Consider the following 20,665-nt stretch of genomic DNA (forward strand, 5'->3'; position numbering starts at 1 on the left):
TCTGGTCTAGAGGGTAGAGCCTCCATTTGCCTGAAGATAACATCCGCAGGTCGCCAGTTCGAGGCCACCGGCACCGTGCGACCTTGAAGCAGCTGACAAGCTGAGCCGAGTTATTCCATCTGCTCTGAGCGTGGGAGGATGGAGGCCAGAAAGTGCGACCAGATCAAGAAAGAAACATCTGAATGTTGTGGTTCTTGTAAGATAGAACCTTCTTTCAATTGTAAAAATCCCTATGGGGATTTAAATAGCCTGCCTATGTAAACCGCCTTGAATAAAGACCAAGAAAGGCGGTATATAAATACCTGTATTATTATTTTTATTATTATAGAATTTGGTGGATAATGTGAACCTTGGATGACAGTTTCTTCAGGCTGCACGCTACTCCATCGGTCTGTGCATTCATCTGCATTAATGAAACCGTACACAAAAGAGCCTCGTGTGTTGATTTCCTTTAAGTGATTCCCAACCTAATGTGGCTTGTAACCAACAAGCCTAATGTTTGGAACCAAACCAGGAATAGAAGAAAGGTTGGCAAAATGTCCATTTTTGAAAACCCTCCTAACTTACCAGCAATGGCAGAGGAAGGTGGAGTTTTTGCAGGTTGTCAACTGCGCTGGTGTGCCTGGCCCACAAAATGGGGGAGCAACGTTTGCGCTATCAGCCTGGGACTTACTGTGGCAGGTTGCAAGAGGCCCAGACAGGATTGGGCTGTAAGTTTTGTTACATCAAAGCTCCACTGGAACCAGGCCAGTGATTATTTCAGTGAATGTGACAACTGTGGCCACACCGATCGAAGGGCATAAGCATTTCAGTGTGATCAAACTAGCCATCCTTACAAAGAGAAAACAACAGACCATGAATGCCAAGTGCATTATCAGTGAACTGTTGTTCCCCCCCCCCGTGGGGGCGTGTGTGTGTCCTGATTGAACCTGAACTACTCTTTGAAAAGAAAACCAGTGCAGGCAGGCGACAAGTCATGGAGATGGAGAACGAGGGTATGCGCAAAGCCATGCACGGCTGCTACATATGTTCCGTCCTTGTGTTTGCAATCTCAGGAGTCACCTGAAATTCTGCACTCGCGGTTTCCTTGGAGGTCAAGCTTTGCTGGAGATAAGCCATTTTATTAACTCCACTAAGCCCGATAGTATCAAATTACTTTTTTATTTGTGTGCCGGCAATAGGAAGAACGGGGGTGTCAATAACGGCTGATTCAAAGTGCGTTAAGAACAAGGGAAGGCTGGACATTTTTGAGTTGGGGAAAATTTGATGAAATCTGGATGTTACGACTTGAGCAAAAACTTCTCTGAAACATCCTCTCAATCTGCCTGACTCGGATGAAGTTTTTCCATTTCCTTTTTTTTTGTCCTTCTGAGCCAGCTGACTCCGGTTCTGCCACAAGGGAGTGCTTGGACAGCAGTTTCCCTTCCTGTGGTCAGTCTCACTAATGAGATATAGCGAGGAGGTTGTCTCAGATGGTGGATTGGTGTCAGTAGTGCCCCACAGCCCCCCACAGTGCTGGCAGCTGCCTTGCTATGGCATCAGTCCTTCTTTTACAAAGCATCTGAGAGGCGGTGGCAAAAACCACCATTGCTGGACGAAAAAGGGCAGTCACCCTCTTGAACTGCCTCCACTGGTACAGCTGAGTTACCTGGTACCTCCGTCTAAAGCAGTGGTTCCCAAACTTTCCAGGGTCACATCAGCCCCTCAGTCTATTTTTCTCAGCTGGGAACTGCCATCTTGCAAAATCTCATTAGATCCAGGATGGCACCCAAATCTTGCAAAATTTACAAGATCCAAGACAGCAGTGCCCACATCTCACGAGATTTGGGTGCCACCATCTTGGTCCTCGTGAGATTTTGCGAGATCCAAGATGGCAGCACCAGGAAGAACAGATAGAAGGGGCCACTGGGGACATCCCGCGACACCCTGTGAGTGCACGGCTACAGCTTAAGATGTCGCGACACACACTTTGGGAACCCCTGTTCTAAAGTGTTGCAACTGCAGCATTGTAGGGAGTTAATCAGGATTAAGTGTTATTTATAGCAACTCCACATTTATTTTATTCATTTTATGTGTTATTAACATTTTTTAAAGGGGTGTATGTGGGGGAGTACATGTGCTTTCAAGACGATAGGCTGGTGCTGCTCAGAGACCCCTGACTTCTTCACATTGGTCACGATGTGAAGTATGGGTAAACCCACACCCAGCGGTAATGTGTGAATATCATTCTAATAATATGCAGGTCAGGAACATTAAAAAAAATATATATTGATTCTGTTTTGGGTGGTTTTATTTCACCCACATGAGCCAGACACATCATCAAATGGTGTCATAATAAACATGTTGTAATAATAAAATAAAAAGTAGAGAGAATTAAACAAATAAAATGCATCATAATAAAAGACACAAGGAGCCAGACGCATAATAAAACCACAGGGTCTGCCCCCCTCTTATTCGAGATGTAAAAGTGGTTTATCGTGTCAGTAACACTACAATGAGATTTATCACCTTGAAATGGGCTAAAAGGCTACTGAGCACTCACAAAAGAGGTGTTGCCTCCTTTTCCAACCAGATCTGCAGACTCCGGGGAACATTGCACCTCCATTTCCCCCTTTTCCCCACTTTTCCATGGGCTCCAGAAAGTGAACAGAACAAGTAAGTGATGGTGGCCTCCAGCCAAGGAGCAGCCACTGCAGAATCTTCACCTTTTCCAGCTCACTCTGCAGGCTCTGAAGTAGGGTGGCATGTCCATGATCAAGCTTGTCCAGGTCAAGTTACCAAAGCAGTTGTTGGGCTGACATAGGTGGCGGGTGAGTAGGAGTACCCCCTCCACACCACACACCTGCCTGCCATCCACTCACATGAACAGTTACCCAGCCTCTGCCACTTCCAGCTAATGCCTTCTTTGTCAGCTCACTCCACCGGCTCTAGAGAATGAGTGAGAGGAGAAAGTGGCAGCAGATGAAGCCTCTATTGATCAAGAGTTGACAGCGGCCATAGAGCTGTTGCCACCTCCTTTTTAGCTTGCACTATGGGCTCTGGGACAGGTACAGACGTAAGGCTGGATTCAGTAGGTGGTTTGCTGGCATAGGCCGTGGACTTCAGGGAGTAGTGGCTGGCACTGAGTATGAGCAGGGAATTTAAAGATTTATTTCAGTCTGAATCACCACCCTGTGGATGAAACAAAGATTGCATAGCAGCTGGCATTTGAATCGCTTTCCATTTCAACCAAGAGATTGACCAATATTGATGGAACTTTTTCAAGATGGGAGAATAATTTGACCAAGCTGGAGAAACCCTTTTCAACCATCACTATGAGGAACCTGGATATGAACATAGGATGTATCCATGGGTGTGTAATAGTGTACTGGATTCTTGGAAATAAAAGAGCTTGATGGTACATGCTGAACCCAGAAACGTCAAAGGCCTCATCGGTACGAACCTTCAGAAGTGTGGGAATTGCTTCCCAGGGCTGTAATTCCATGCCAGCATGATATGTAGCTGTCCCTCACCCCGTACCGTTCCAGTAGTGAAAGAACAATATATGTGAATGGGATTAGACTCTGGGGCAGTGGTGTAGCTACCGGGAGCGCGCACGGTAAGTACTGCCGCAACATGGTGTGTCAGTGGCCCTTCTCACTCACCGTCAGAGCCACTCTGTGGAGCAATGACAATGCGCAGAAGCTCTGGGGCAATCTCAGTACCCTGTGGTTGACCCGTCCCTTAGTCCGAGAAATCTCTTTCAACATGTTGCATCGCAGCTTATCGGTCTTCCTGGCACCTCAAAGGAACTCGGTGAGATGTCATAAACACTCATTGCTGGCTTTGAAGCCTTCCCACAAAACCATCATTCTGTTTAGTGCAATGCATTTTTTCAAGTGAATAATGCTGGCCTCAAATGAATCATGTTGTCCTCTCACTCTTCGAAGAACAGAAGGAGAAACCAACAGGTTTTTTGTTTTTATTTTATTTTTTAATTAATCATCAGCCCTTTGAGGAATCTCTCATAAGCACCTCTGTGTGGTTTTGACCCAGTGGGTTATGTCTCTCTTCCAACCCATCCACTCCCTCTTCCAGGCAGGGAAAAACCGTCTGTGAAGTATGTTTAAGGACAGTGTTACCGGAACATGATTGCTGCATCATTTGTGAACATTCCCCAGGGGAGACAAAACCAGAAAGCAGCCATAAATCTTCAGATAAATTCCTCCTTAGTGGAGATCAATTGAAGGCACCTTTGCTTTTGGACGCACACTACTTTCTTCCCAGAATCAGGAGACAGGGGACTAAAAGCTATTCATGTGCAATTTTTTTTTAAGAGAATGGTTTGTCTGATGCTCGTCAAGGACAGATGGAAATTTTCTCTACTGCTGCTGCAAAGCTAAACCCAACAATCTGAGAACATTCACTAGCCTTATCACAAATTCTCTGGAAATAACATAGGTATTTCACCCACGCAGAAACTTCCCAATTCATCTCATAATGTTCATAATTTCCCAACATGATGGAATCCAAGGTGCAACTTTTGTAGAGAAGACAAGCAAGTTTCAGTTTCAGTCAGGTTGGTCTCAAACCCTCACTCAAATACGAGCTTTTTGAGAGAAGCACCCTCTGCTCCCACATGGCCAGCCCCCCAAGGGAATTGTCTGTTCCAACCACCAAGTTCAAATTAGCCATGAGGGACAAGGGTCAAGTGGGTGGCAACCTTCAGTCTCGAAAGACTATGGTATAAGCCTACAGCACCCGGTATTCCCAGGTGGTCTCCCATCCAAGTACTAACCAGGCCTGACCCTGCTTAGCTTCCAAGATCAGACAAGATCGGGCATGTGCAGGGTCAAGTGGGCCTTACCGGTGTTGTGCAATTGGGGGAGTCGGGAGGCAGAGCCTCACCTGAGCCAACAAGTAAAGAAAAAAAGTACCTTGCTTTTCCATGCTGCTCCTTTCTTCTCCAGCACAGTCGGTGAGTTAAGCAGTGTACAGGATTGTGTACAGTATACAGGCAGTGTACACACACACAAAAAAACAATACACAGGGAAGCAGCCAGCAGCCGATTAACTGCAATCACGGCTGATTTCCCATGAAAAACAGGCAGGGCAGCAGGCTTCCAGTGGGGAAAAAAGGGCAGGATGGCTTCATCAGTAAGCTCTGGGGAGGCAGCAGGCACAGTTGCCTCAGTTCTGTTCAAAGAAAGCCAAGAAAACAACAGGGATACTGAGCAAAGGGATAAAGCTCTCTAAAACATTAGGGAAAGCAGCTATTGAGCTGCCTCTGGGGGTGTGGTGCTGAGCAATCAATCCCTAGCTCTGAGTGGGGGAAGGTGAGTTTGTTTTTTAAATTTATTTCAGAGAGAGAGAGAGAGAGAGAGAGAGAGAGAGAGAGAGTTTCGAGACTGGTGAGAGATGCTGACCATTAATGGGTAGAGGGAGGATGGAAGGAAAGAGAGAGTGTGTGTGAGTATTTGTGAGGTTGCACCTCCCCAAGGCTGGACTTCAACACACATCAATAAGCCTTACAATTCCTGGAATCCTGTCTACATCTGCAGACTATACAAGGTAAAAGGAATCCATAATAACTGGATAAACGTTTGCAGAGTGTACATCCAGAGAGCCTGAGAGCATTGAGTTGGAGTCATGATGGATGTAAGTAATTTGATCTGCAGAGTGTCTCACAAATTGGTCAAAGCAGGCCATCAGGGTATCCTCAATCCCACCCTGAGGTCTCTGTGGACCCAATAGTGGCAGAGAAGGACAGAGTAGGACTAAACTGGGCTCCAGTTTGTCCTCAGCTGAATATGTCATGAGTTAACTTCCACCATTGTTTAAGTTGTCTGCCAAGAATTTCATTGCAGGTAGCTCTTAAGTAAACAAGAGAGAACTTTGCTCTACAACTAGACAGGGGATGGTCAGAAGCAAGAATGTCTCTAACCCTGGTCATTTCCCCATTCCAGAGGTCTACCAAAGCCTTGGCAATATAGCCAGCTCTAGCCCCAGTCAGAATTAAGTACAATCAGCTGTATCTCTAATGCTGCACGAAGAATGACACAGTCAGAAAGAAAGGGTCTGGCTGTTCAGCGTGACTGAAAGACTATCATTATGTATTGCCTCACATTTAAAATCTATTGTTGAGGTAATTGTTAAATGTATTTTAGATTATATGCAAAATTAAACAACCTAATGAATTAAACAAATTTGATGACACTCTGAATTCCTTCTGCCTATACCCCACACAGTGAAGGAGATGTACCAGTATTCATGGAGTTATGTATTTATGTATAAATGTTATAGGCCAGCGGTTCTCAAACCTTTCAGCACCGGTACCCATTTTTTAAGAATGACAATATGTTGCAACCCACTGGAAGTGAAGTCATTAAGTGATGTCACAGCTGGAATGACATCATCGATGTAGGCTTCAAACCTACATGATCACGATCAACTGTGGACGCAATCCTAACCCACTTTTCGGCACCGACATAAGGGCAATGTAGCTCTGAGGTGAGGGAACAAACGTTCCCTTACTTTGAGGAGGCCTCCATGAGTGACACCCAACTGCAGGATGCAGCACACGGCCCATTGGCGCTGCAATGCCAGCACTGGAAAGGTTAGGATTTGGGCCTAAAGGTCCAATTACACAGTGCATTTGTTCTGTTATTTTGCATAGCTCAAAATTCAAACATCTCAGCTTAGAAGTCAAAGCAGAACACAGACTTGATCCTTCTCTATACACGGTGGCCCGGATCACACAGAGTTGGAGCTGAATGGGAAAGCTAACTCAGATGGAGAGGCAGTGACCTGAAAGGCAACAGGCAAAAGATACTGTTGACCAGAAGTCTGGTAAGAAGATTAGAATCCTATTGTGTACATCAGACCTGCCCATTTCAGAGGCTTAATGCCACCTGCCTGTTGCAGGAGCCAATATTGCAAATTCCTATGTTTCTTTTTGTGAAAACAGCTCTCACAGTTCCAGTATCTCAAGGCTGCTTGCTGTTGGTTTCCCTATCAATTACATGTACAAAGTTTCAAAAATATTATAATATATACTATTATAATAAATGGGGTGGTTTAAGCTATTTGATCCAATAGTCACACAGGATTTGGCCTGCTAGCTGTTCCCTCTGGTTCCAGTTAATGTGAGTGCCACTCTGCTAGATTCTCCACAGGCCCTGGCCCTGAGGACTTGGGCCTCCTGTTCTCTGTGAGCCTGACTCACTAGTACTACCATTCCATGCACACATTCCTGGGAGTAAATCTCATTGACCACATTAAGACTACTGGGTAAACATGCAAACATTTGTGCTGTCTTTAGCAAAACATCTTTATTCATCACTTTATGGTCTTTTCATAAGAACATAAGAACAGGCCCACTGGATCAGGCCATAGGCCCATCTAGTCCAGCTTCCTGTATCTCACAGCGGCCCACCAAATGCCCCAGGGAGCACACCAGATAACAAGAGACCTCATCCTGGTGCCCTCCCTTGCATCTGGCCTTCTGACATAGCCCATTTCTAAAATCAGGAGGTTGCGCATACACATCATGGCTTGTACCCCGTAATGGATTTTTCCTCCAGAAACTTGTCCAATCCCCTTTTAAAGGCATCCAGGCTAGACGCCATCACCACATCCCGTGGCAAGGAGTTCCACAGACCAACCACATGCTGAGTAAAGAAATATTTTCTTTTGTCTGTCCTAACTCTCCCAACACTCAATTTTAGTGGATGTCCCCTGGTTCTGGTGTTATGTGAGAGTGTAAAGAGCATCTCCCTATCCACTCTGTCCATCCCCTGCATAATTTTGTATGTCTCAATCATGTCCCCCCTGAGGCGTCTCTTTTCTAGGCTGAAGAGGCCCAAACGCCATAACCTTTCCTCATAAGGAAGGTGCCCCAGCCCCGTAATCATCTTAGTCGCTCTCTTTTGCACCTTTTCCATTTCCACTATGTCTTTTTTGAGATGCGGTGACCAGAACTGGACACAATACTCCAGGTGTGGCCTTACCATAGATTTGTACAACGGCATTATAATATTAGCCGTTTTGTTCTCAATACCCTTCCTAATGATCCCAAGCATAGAATTGGCCTTCTTCACTGCCGCCGCACATTGGGTCGATACTTTCATCGACCTGTCCACCACCACCCCAAGATCTCTCTCCCGATCTATCACAGACAGCTCAGAACCCATCAGCCTATATCTAAAGTTTTGATTTTTTGCCCCAATGTGCATGAATTTACACTTACTGACATTGAAGCGCATCTGCCATTTTGCTGCCCATTCTGCCAGTCTGGAGAGATCCTTCTGGAGCTCCTCACAATCACTTCTGGTTTTCACCACTTGGAAAAGTTTGGTGTCGTCTGCAAACTCTGCAACCTCACTGCTCACCCCTGTCTCCAGGTCATTTATGAAGAGGTTGAAAAGCACCGGTCCCAGGACAGATCCTTGGGGCACACCGCTTTTCACCTCTCTCCATTGTGAAAATTGCCCATTGACACCCACTCTCTGCTTCCTGGCCTCCAACCAGTTCTCAATCCATGAGAGGACCTGTCCTCTAATTCCCTGACTGTGGAGATTTTTCAGTAGCCTTTGGTGAGGGACCGTGTCAAACGCCTTCTGAAAGTCCAGATATATAATGTCCATGGGTTCTCCCGCATCCACATGCCTGTTGACCTTTTCAAAGAATTCTATAAGGTTCGTGAGGCAAGACTTATCCTTACAGAAGCCATGCTGATTCTCCCTCAGCAAGGCCTGTTCATCTATGTAACATGCAAAAGATTGTGCTGTCTTTAGCAAAACATCTTTATTCTTCACTTTATGGTCTTTTCATCCTATAGAACAGGAGTTCCCAAAGTGTGGTCACATGGTGGCCTGTTCTTCCTGGCTCTTCCAGGTGCCCCCATCTTGGACTGAGTAACACCTCACGTGAATCTCATGAGATCTTGCTTGATGTGATAAGAACAAAAGAACAGCCCAGCTGGATCAGGCCATAGGCCCATCTAGTCCAGCTTCCTGTATTTCACAGTGGCCCACCAATGCCCCAGGGAGCACACAAGAGACCTGCATCCTGGATCAGGTTAAAGGCACATCTAATCCAGCTTCCTGTATCTCACAGTGGCCCACCAAATGCCTCAGGGAGCACACATAATATCTGCATCCTGTTGCCCTCCTTTGCATCTGGCATTTAGAAGTAACCCACTTCTAAAATCAGGAGGTTGCACGTACACATCATGGTTTGTAAGCTGTGATGGACTTTTCCTCCAGAAGTTTGTCCAATCCCTTTTAAAGGCATATAGGCCAGATGCAAGATGGCGTCATCTTGCAGATGATGCAAGATGGGAGAGTCTGGGAGAATTGGGAAGAAGAAGAGACATCCCAAAGCACCCCTGTGAGTTCAGATGGAGCACACAGTACACAATTTGGGAACAAATGCTAAAGAAGATTGTCCCTGAAACATCAACCCATGAACTTAAGAACATAAGAACATAAGAACAGCCCCACTGGATCAGGCCATAGGCCCATCTAGTCCAGCTTCCTGTATCTCACAGCAGCCCACCAAATGCCCCAGGGAGGCACAACAGATAACAAGAGACCTCATCCTGGTGCCCTCCCTTGCAACTTTTTTAGGTCCTGCTCATGGAAGACAGAACGAAGAGTCAGTCCATTTACATAATTTCATAAATGCAGTGATAATTATGTACTGCACTCAAAAAAAGCTTTGTCTTTGTCTAAAAGATGCTATAATAGCCAGAGAAACAAGAAAGCGTTACATAAAGGAGATGCTTTATTTCCGCTTTGCTAATGAGCAACAAGCCAAGGGTTCAAAGTCGCTCCAATTGAATTCCATTATTGGTTGGCAGGGGAAAGGGTATGTCCTTGAACGGAAACAAGCATTATCTTTTGAGCGAAAAACAAACACGAGAAAATTGCAACCTCTTTAAACAACGGAAAATAATTATGAAAATTGAAGGCGCTGAAACACCTTATGCAGTAGCGTCAAGAAAGCAAAAAGGCTGAATAGCAGAGTGCATGGAGGTTTTAATATTGGCAACGCAGTATGGTTCCTTGATGTAATTCTGAAAGAAAGTGGATAACCTGTGATTTACTGGAGCCTCTCGGGTTCGCGGTTCTGCTGGGGGTTTCCCAGAACACCACCTTAAGTCCATTTGTATGCTGGCTGGAACATATTTCTGCCATCCTCTTGCTCTACTGTGAGATTCAGATATATATTTTAGTCTTTGGCTTTTGAAATAAGGCCCATTTGGGACTCAGTGAGAGTTGCATTGAACTCCGAAGGTACTGCGTGACTGACAGAAATGTAGTAAAGAAAATATCTGTTGTTATTCAAGGGGTTATGGTGGAAAAGACCTATTATCCAATGTGCACCAAATTCTAGAATTCTGAGGCACTGTTCAGTTTCGCTTCTGCAAGAGCATCCTTTGGTCCTAACCCTGCAAATACTTCAGTTCTAAAGGCTGTGATCCTATACATACTTACCAGGAAGTAGGTCCAACTGAACTCAAAGGGGCTTATGTCTAAGTAAACATGCATAGGAATGGGCATGAGGGAGAATCAGTAGCGGAGATGGGGATGGAGCTATAAATCCAGTACGGCAATGAAACTTGTGGAAGCTACCCCTCCCCTTCGCTCTCAGAGCCTGTTCAGGGGTGAAAGCAATGTGGAGGAGATGCGTCCGTGTCACTTTCGCTCCTTGGAATGGCCCTGAGAGTGAGAGGGAGGGGCGGTTTACTTGGCGAGTTTCAGAGCCAAACATAACTTACAGCTCTGCTCCCCCCAGCTCCGCTACTGGGGAGCATGCCTTAAAAGTAGGCATTATTTATCCCTTTTGTTGTCCACAATGATTGTGGGCTGCTTTTTGGCAAAGCCCCCCAAAGTGGTAATTAAAATGCTCTAATGCAGGGGTGTCAAACTCATTTCATACCGAGGGCCGAATAGCATTCATGATGCCTGCTGAGAGCCAAAAGTGATGTCATTAGGCAGGAAGTGATGTCATTAAACAGATCATGAACAAAAATAAGCACTTTTTCTCACTTAGGAACTCACTAGCTGCAAATAATAGAAGAGAAAATACACAAATCTTGATCATCTTTCAAGATATGGGAAAGCCCAATTTTCATGTGGGCTGCCCTTTCAGCAGTAACACCTCAGCACTGCTCAGCAGCTAAGAGGGCCAGATAAAAAGCTTCCACGGGCTGCATCAGGCTCCTGGGCCTTTTGTTTGACACCCCTGCTCTAATGAATTTTTTTTAAAATAGAAAAATCATGAAAAACAAAAGTGACAACAATTTAGAGCAGCAGAATCAAACACGAATTATTATTCTGGGGACAAAAAGTTAATCATAAGAACATAAGAACAGCCCCACTGGATCAGGCCATAGGCCCATCTAGTCCAGCTTCCTATATCTCACAGCAGCCCACCAAATGCCCCAGGGAGCACACCAGATAACAAGAGACCTCATCCTGGTGCCCTCCCTTGCATCTGGCATTCTGACATAACCCATTTCTAAAATCAGGAGGTTGCACATACACATCATGGCTTGTACCCCGTAATGGATTTTTCCTCTAGAAACTTGTCCAATCCCCTTTTAAAGGCGTCCAGGCCAGTCTCCATCACCACATTCTGTGGCAAGGAGTTCCACAGACCAACCACACGCTGAGTAAAGAAATATTTTCTTTTGTCTGTTCTAACTCTCCCAACACTCAATTTTAGTGGATGTCCCCTGGTTCTGGTGTTATGTGAGAGTGTAAAGAGCATCTCCCTATCCACTCTGTCCATCCCCTGCATAATTTTTTATGTCTCAATCATGTCCCCCCTCAGGCGTCTCTTTTCTAGGCTGAAGAGGCCCAAACGCCATAGCCTTTCTTCATAAGGAAGGTGCCCCAGCCCCGTAATCATCTTAGTCGCTCTCTTTTGCACCTTTTCCATTTCCACTGTCTTTTTTGAGATGCGGCGACCAGAACTGGACACAATACTCCAGGTGTGGCCTTACCATAGATAATCAAAACTGACCATCTAAACAATGCACTATTTAAAAGCTGATGAAAAGCTAAAAGGTGCTAGATGAGACACTTGAGGCAAGGGAGCTCTAGAGTGTGGGTGATTGAGAGGGTCTCCCACCAACTGCACTTCAGTTGCTAGTGGAGCAGGGGGCACAGTAGATGTTAATGGGCAAGCAGGTTCATGAGGGATTCGGCAGTCCTTAAGTACAGCAATACTTCCAGAGTCTTGGGGGATATTCCGCAAAAGTTGAGCATTATGCGAAACAGTGCTATAGGATACATGCATAATCTGATCAGCAGGAAATGGGTGCTGATTAGACTAGAATGTCTGGCTCCCATCAGCTGCCAATCATTCCTGGACAAAAGATACTGTAATGAATTAGTGCTAAAGGCAGCTACAGTATCAGGTATTACTGCATTCTAAATATCCTGGTCCATAAGTATTCCTTTAAAGGTGTTTATCAGCATTTCAAACTGGGCTCAGAATCACACCAGGAGCCAAGGCAGATGAAAGAGCAATAGAGACAAAGGGGTTCGGGTACATGCAAGTTTTCTGATAAATGTTCTTTGCCTTCTTTTTTCTTACTTTTTTCGCTTCTCTGATCTGTGCTCTGATTTGTGCCTTGCAGTGCCTGACACCTCTGATGATTTAGGGTGTAATCGTATCAGCACAATTGTATCAGCGTATTAGACCCCAGGGGCTTACCCCAGAGCAAAGAAACAAATGTTGCCTTTCCCATTGGTGGACTCCAGGGGCCAACAAAATTTCCCACAGTGGGCACCATGTTGGTGCTGCATCATTCCACCTGGAGTTACGGTGGATTGGGCTGCCTGATGTAGATAAAGTTACTAATTGCCATGGAAGAATGTTGATACAGACGTACTGTATATTTAATTGTGATGGAATGTTGGCTGTATTTGGCAAATAGCTCGGCGATCTACCCAACCTGTTCCGCTGAAAGATCTGCTAGAAGTTATTCTAGAAGGATATTTTATGTTTTTGTTATCTGCTGTTAATACTTGAAGTGCTGGCTTTGAGAATCTGTACTGGGATTGAATAATTTGTACTCCATTTGATGATACTTTGTGGCAAGGTCTCAGTTCTTGTTTATAGGTCATGTTGTGGGCTTTTGTGGCAAAGACGTTGCATATAACCCTACGTCTAAACGAGCGGCGATCAAAGTTGCGACCACTGTGCACCCAGAATGCGGTCCCTGTCCAGGCCTCATCTGAGCATTCCACTCAGGCACCATGCAAAGTCATCCTCGTTCAGGACAGGCATGCTCTGGGCAGTTGTGTCTGCTGCTCAACATCCCAGAAAGGCACGTTGAACAGGATGCCCGGGCAGATGCGTCCTCCAAATGAGAAGGACGTCGTGTGGTGCCCGGGTGGAACTGAAACGTCTGCTCACCAGGCAGACAGATCCACCTGAATTCTGGATCCATCCCCTGGGCCGGGGTTTGAGTGGCCCTGATCTAAACAAACAAAAATAAATTAACCTGTTGATCTACTCTACTTGAAAGGAAGGATGAAATCTGTGATCAGGATACATCTGCACGAATCAAGGAGATGATGAGTTCACTGGGCCAAACATGTTTCAGGAAGTCTCCAAGCTTTAACCACCAGGTTCCCTTTCTTTATATTAAAGGTGCCTCCTCAGCTTTCCAACATATGAGAATGAATTCCCAGTTTGTTACATGCAGTTTTTAATTTTCATTGTTCTTTTACTCAGGGAATTCAGTGGTTAAAACAAGATTTTCTCATATCGATTCATCTTGGCTTTGTGTTAATGCATTAAATCCCACAGTCACAGAGTGTGATTTCACAATATGCCATACTTTGATTTTTAACCAATGCTGTGCTGATTTTTTTGTGAGGCTTTCATTTCAAAGTTGCCATTTCAGGGGGCAGGGAGGGACTGTGAAAAAAAAAAAAAATCCTACCTCTCATTCATTCATGCAGGTTTTCACATGTTTGTTTGATAATGTTCTAATTATCTTCTAATTGTTTGATAATGCACAATGGTAAATGCCAAACTATTGTAATTGGATGCTCAAGAAATGTTGAAAACAGCCCACAGAGTTTGTTCCTAAAAGATGTACTACTACTACCAAGTTTTATGCAAATTGTAACAAAATCTATTTACCCTTTAGGAATCCTTCCTGGAGGTTTTTCCCTGAATTGATTGCAATATGTTACGTATATTCAAATGAAGGTGCCTCTTCTACACCTCTCTCCTGATACATTTTGCTTTAACTGGAGCAGGTTTCATCCTTTGTTTGTATCACAATCCTGTTATACTATTCAGCTTACAGCCACCCTTGACACGAAAACTAACATAGAGACATTTGGCTGGAGAGACACTGTTCTTTGAAGCACTGAAGCTGACATTTTTGCATCAAGCGAAATTATATGGAAATGTGGACGTTCCAAAGTAGCCTCCTGACCAGAATTCAATAGGATTAGAGACGGTTTTCAACAGGAGTTTGCACATACTACATGATAAATTCTTCACTTAAAGGTGAGTGATGAATCATCTAAAAAATTCCATAATCACAGAATGTTCGAGTTGGAAGGTGCCATGGAGGTCATTTGCGCTAGCCCTCTTTCTCAGGGCAATTGCTACAGCACCCTGACAAGTGGGCCTCTGCTTGAAAACCTCTGATGAGAGCACCCGCTGTGGCATGAGATGGACTGTCCTAGTGTCAGACAGCTCTTCCATTTCTTAGGAAATTTTTGCTCATGTCTAGGCTAAATATACATCCCTGTAGTTTCAACCAGCTGATCTTAATCTTGCCAACAGGAGCCACTAGGAGTAAGTCCTCCCTTGACAGTACTTTGGATACTTGAAAATGGCCATCATGTCTCCTGGGTGCCTTCCTTTCTCCAAAATGTATTACTAACTTGGAACAGGCAGGCCGGCAGGCCTGTGCTGTATCCAGTTCAAGTTTGGGGCTGGCTGAAGCTAGGCCTGCATCAAGGGGGAAAATTCCCCTTACCCCAGAGAGAGCTCAGTGGCTCCAATGGGTCTACTCGGATCTAAAGAGGTGGTGCAGATCCAGGGAATGGGGCTAGGATCTGGCATAACTGCCGGCCCATGGCACAGTTAGGATTGCGTGCTTAAGCTCTTTTAACCATTCCTCAAAGGACTTATGGTCTATCACCCTCCCTTGCCACCAGTACTAGGTGTTCCAGGAGTGCAGCAGGGTGTGTTTTCTTAAATAACCCTATGGAAGCAGAAGAGCCTCTGCAGGGAGGTGCCATGTGTGGCAACAGGGTTTGGAACAGTGGCTGCCGCCAGTTAGCAGTGAGGCAGGGGTGGGAGGGGATAGGGCAGGGAGGGGCAGGGAGGGAGTAAAACTGGGCAGGGAGGAAGAGGAATGGGAGACAGAGATGCTGCAGACAGGGTGACCAGAAACAATGGAGGACAGAGTGCCTGTTCCTTTAACCATGGTATGAAAGAGGAAATTTTGGCAGGTGCGGCTTTTTAACTTCACCTGTCAAAATTCTCTCTTCTATACCATGGTTAAAAGTAGGTGCTCTGTCCTCCATTATATCTGGTCACCCTGGCTGTGGGAGGAGATGGAACCAGCAGTGATGGCGCATGCCGGATCCTATCCCCTCTGCTAACAGCCTTCCTGCCCCCTTTCTTCTTTCATAGGATTGAACTGTTAGTTTCTAGAGCTCTCATCATCTTTGTTACCCTCTTCTGGACCCATTCCAACCTGATAGTAGTGTACACATGAGCACTGAGTGCAAGTTAAAATGCAGCATTCTAAAGGCAATCGCAGCAGGTTCTTCACCAGTAATGCGTGTCCAATACATGACTTGTGCTCCAAGATAGATGTATCAGCATGTTAAACGCTGTATTTGCAAATTAAGTGTGGGGTTGCCGCCAAAATATGTCAACACACAGTCTTGCCTCACCTTGTGCATCAGTTAGGCTATCTTCTTTTTTTTCTTTCTTTTTTTAAACATTTTAAAGCAACGGGTAAGTCTATGGGCGCAATCTTGACCTTCACTTGGACCAGCGCAAGTCCTTTGCGCCGGCCCAAAAGTGTCACAAAAGTGCAATAAGTCGCTTTTGCGTCACTTTCCAGGGAACTAGGCCAGCACATGGACATGCACTGGTCTCCCCATGCCGACACAGGCCCTGAAGGAAGGGTGAGTTGCGTCGGCCAAACTTGGCCGACGCAGGGTCTGGAGGGGGTGTTGCGGGGGCGGGGAGGAGGCAGGAGAGAGGCGTTTCGTGACAGGAGGAGGGTGGGCAGCAGGCATTCCCTGGGGGCAGGTGGGTGGTGCCAGGATTCAGTGGTTATGCTGGATCCTGAACCTGTTCCTGGATGGCCCAGGGAGGTTCCAGGCTGCTTGCATTTGTGCCACCTTGCCAGGTGGTGTAGATCTGAGTGAACCCATCGGGGGCCACTGCAGTGTGACCATATAAACAAAATTCACAAACGTTTTGAAATCACTTGCTGAACTGTTCTGGGGATTGGCTAATATGCCCTCCACCACAGCTACAACCTACCTTTCTGAAAGCTGGTGTGTTCTCCCCCCCCCCCCAGCATTTGTTTGAATATCATTAACTTCAAACCGCTCCCCACACACACACACACTTTTAAAACAGTACTTCTATCATTGTGCCAAAATAGATGGGACAAATATATGGAAGGGAAGATGGGGTAAGAGTAGAAGGATGGGGTAAGGAAAGATCAGTTTGTCTTATGAAAGCACCAAGTTTAATTCCTGGGAAGCATGAACTAGTAGCTCTGCAATAACACAGACAACCATCCTTGATTTCTCAGCTCAAATGCAACATCACTGGGGAAAAAATATATTCTTGCAAATCGCTACATTCATATCAGGGTACCATGTAATCCCCAAAGCTCTTCTGGCTAATGACGGCAGTTTATGATACCAGTTATGGACCAATTACTGCCACTCATTTTACACTGAGAAGATTATCAGCTTTTGCTCTTAGAATAACAAAAACCTAATTTCACAGGAACTGGGGAGGTGTAGAAATGTTATCTCCTACTTGGTGTTTACCCAGCGATAGCATTGTGCAAATGCTCCTGATCCCGTCCGCATCTGGTGCTGCAGCTGGCCTGGCCATCCCACCAGTCTTTATTTAGCTGGATATTATGGCAGTAACATTTCATTATAGTTGTGCTCGGAAGAAGTCATAGTCCATTGGTTTTATTGGAGCCTACTTCTCGTTCGCTTCCATGTCGGCTGAAAGGACAGCTGTTTTAATATGTACTTGGTGCAACACCTAAAGGCTTTTTAGTGTTAATTAAGTTGGGAGGAAGTGTCTTTAACAAGCACCTTTTCTATTTTGTAAATGCCAAGTTGTTCAATCATGTCTCGGTGTTGATATTAAGCTGGAAATTAACAAGACCAAACACAGGGAAGGTTTGACACCCATGTTGTCGTAACAAGGTGGTCTTGTTTGAAGCTTTGGACAGAAACAAAATATGAGGATATGACCTGTTTTCTATGTGAGACGCTCCCCAGTGTCACAGCCTTGTTCCTCATGGATTTCATGGCTTTGAACCCTCTATTTATGGTATTTCTGCTCCAGTCTCCATTCTCTTGTAAAGAAAGACTGTTTTCCAAAAGCAGGGCTTTTTTTTTTATAGTGGCCCAGGAGACTTGCCATCCCTGGCCAGTTTGTGAAAAAGACGGGCAGTTTGTGAAAAAAGCCGGGGCAGCATCAGTGACTTGCACAACATAAGCACATTGCAGCGGCTAGAAGGAGAGAAGCCCCGGTGGGAGAGCAGAAGGAGCTGTAGATGGTGAGCTCGCTGCATGATAGTGAGGAAGCATTACTGGGTGGGGGGAAGAGTGGTGGTAAGACAGAGAGGAGCAAAATTGGGCAGGGGAGGGTGGCCTGGGTACGGTTCAGGTCTGAGAGGGGAGTGGGGCAGTTCAGGACTGGAAGGAGGGAGAGGCAGTGGCATAGATGCTACCAGATTCTATCTTCCCTGCCACACCTGTAAGCCCTACGTGGGTTGCTGAGATCTGCACCAGTGATTTCGAGTAGACCAGGGGTACCCAAACACCGGCCCTGGGGCCACTTGTGGCCCTCGAGGACTCCCAATGCGGCCCTCAGGGAGCCCCCAGTCTCCAATGAGCTTCTGGCCCTCCAGAGATTTGTCAGAGCCCACACTGGCCCGACGCAACTGTTCCTAGCGTGAGGGTGACTGTTTGACCTCTTACATGAGCTGTGGATGAGGGCTCCCTCCACTGCTTGCTGTTTCACATCTGTGATGCAGTAATGGCAGCAAAGGAAAGGCCAGCCTTGCTTTGTGCAAGGACTTTTATAGACCTTGAGCTATTGCAAGACCCTCATTCATTCATATAAGTTCATCTTTAATATATAAATTTATGTAAACGTATGTAAATTTATTCAAATTTTAAATGTATATTAATTCTTTTTTCCCCCGGCCCCCAAACACAGTGTCAGAGAGATGATGTGGCCCTCCTGCCAAAATCCTTGGACACCCCTGGAGTAGACACATAGGGGCTCCAGGGTGCTACACAGGGTAAGATGTTCCCTTACCCGAGGAGACTTCCAGCTGCTTCTCCTGCCCTGCATAGCATAGGATTGGACCCTAAGGCTGCAATTCAAACATGCAGACATGCAAGTGGAAGGTGCTTCTTGTGCATGGAGGGCATTGAGAAGATTTCTTGAATATCTCATGGGAGGGGCAATTTCATACCTGACATTTCCACCTGCCACAACATTTGAAGAGAATTTCAGTGGTTCTGCTTATGCCAAACATCTGAGTCAAACATTTTGAGTCAACGAGACTCTCACAAGCCTGGCAAATGCTTGTGGGAAATGGGTTGGGATGACTTTCACATAATCTTTATTAAAAGTAGTGACATGAACATCAAAAATGCAATAAGAGGTCTTCAGAGGACCTGAACTCTGCCCAAAAATACTTCAAAGAGATCATTTTTGAAGGACATGTCCATCAGGACATTCACACACCATATTGGATGATCCAATGCTTAGTGTTCTTTTTGGAAGTAGCTTTGCTTATTTGGTTAAGGTGTGATTAGAGTTTGGTGAGGAAATGGAACCTTTGCCGCCCTCCACCCTGGAGGTCTCCAGCTACTTTCAGAATGGGCTTGGAACTCATTGGAATATGACAGATCCAGACAAGTTTCCACTCAAGGATTAGGACAGACCTCTGTGCCATCTCAAATTCTAATCATCAAGATGATTAACAGGAGACTCTCCTGTTTAAACTGTCTCTGCACATAATTTTTTGATGCGCACAGAGTCTTGATTATTTGGGGATACTAGTGATGCTTCAGAACTACCAAAAAATGTGTATGACATAGCTGAGGTTGGCATTCTAAGTGGATAAATATTCCCAGAAAGCCTTGCTGTTGCTTGCATGTTATGATATGACCTTGGTCTTTTGCTATAATTTTTTTTATTATCATATAAACTAGGATGATATAAAGCTTGTCGAAGGTCTTTGAGCACAACCCATCAAACAGATGTGGCCGTCTTCTCCACGCATTAAAACTCGCCATGATTAATTTCATCTGTAATGAAGTTTTATAAGAAACTTACCAGCCAAGCTGGTTTATCGCCGGCATTATCAAATCTTTGTTAGTGTCACTGAAGGAGTTTCAGGGTATAAATCTTCTGAGAAAGAGATAAAACAAACAAATCATAATAGCATGGGATTAGGCAAGGATCCCAGCTCCAGGGTATGGAAAGTCATCTCATAGATAAACACGGGAGCCTAATATAAATATGTCACACAATTTATTGGAAAAGTTATAAGGGATGAGCAAAACTGATTGGGTTCTTTGACCCACAAGATCTTGAACAATGTTCAAACTCACACTCTTTGGAGGTTCATCGGAATCATCTTAGACTTTTCTATGGGAAGATCAGAAATGCTTTTACAACATAATTTACTACTACAACTACTTCTACTCCTCCTCCTCCTCCTGCTCCACCAATATATGTGTTGCTTTATAGAATAAGTGGGGGGGGGGGGAGATAAAAAACCAACAGAAAGAGAGGGAAGGAATGGGTGAATCTGCCTTGAACCGAGTCTGGCCATAGGACCACTTAGGTCAGTCCTCTCTACTTTGACTGGAAACAGCCTCCAAGCATTCAGAGACCTTTCTAACCCTGTTACCCATGATGTGGAGAACTGCATTTAGGGCATTGTGCATGCTATGATAACTACAGGGTTCCAATGCCACAGTTATGGGTTCTCAAATAAGGGCTTATAGCCCTGATTCACCATAGCTGGTCCATAGACTATTTCCGGCCTATGACCTCTCCTTTGACCACACTCCTTTATTTCCCCTAACTTGTCCCCAGTGGTATTTCCCCAACACTTTTCTTTGCTTCTGGACTTGGTTGCCTGCTCTACTTTTCATGATGTCTTGTGCTTTGCTTTTCATGATGAAACATGCTGCTCGGGAGTGATATTGGTAGTCATCAGTCGTGGGGCAACATGGTGTCAGATCGGTTTCTTCTCTCCTCCACTGCACATAAGAACATAAGAACAGCCCCACTGGATCAGGCCATAGGCCCATCTAGTCCAGCTTCCTGTATCTCACAGTGGCCCGCAAAATGCCCCAGGGAGCACACCAGATCAGTCCCCTTACAGATCTATCAA

The 20,665-nt window shown here is 45.3% G+C and overlaps 1 pseudogene; it reads right to left on the bottom strand.

Annotated features, from left to right (window-relative positions):
* Positions 1 to 4,728: 4,728 nt before the first annotated feature.
* LOC136637682 (5S ribosomal RNA) lies at positions 4,729 to 4,847 on the bottom strand (annotated as a pseudogene).
* Between the last annotated feature and the right edge of the window lie 15,818 nt (positions 4,848 to 20,665).

The sequence above is a fragment of the Tiliqua scincoides genome, chromosome 1 (assembly GCF_035046505.1).
Source record: "Tiliqua scincoides isolate rTilSci1 chromosome 1, rTilSci1.hap2, whole genome shotgun sequence".
NCBI lineage: Eukaryota > Metazoa > Chordata > Lepidosauria > Squamata > Scincidae > Tiliqua > Tiliqua scincoides.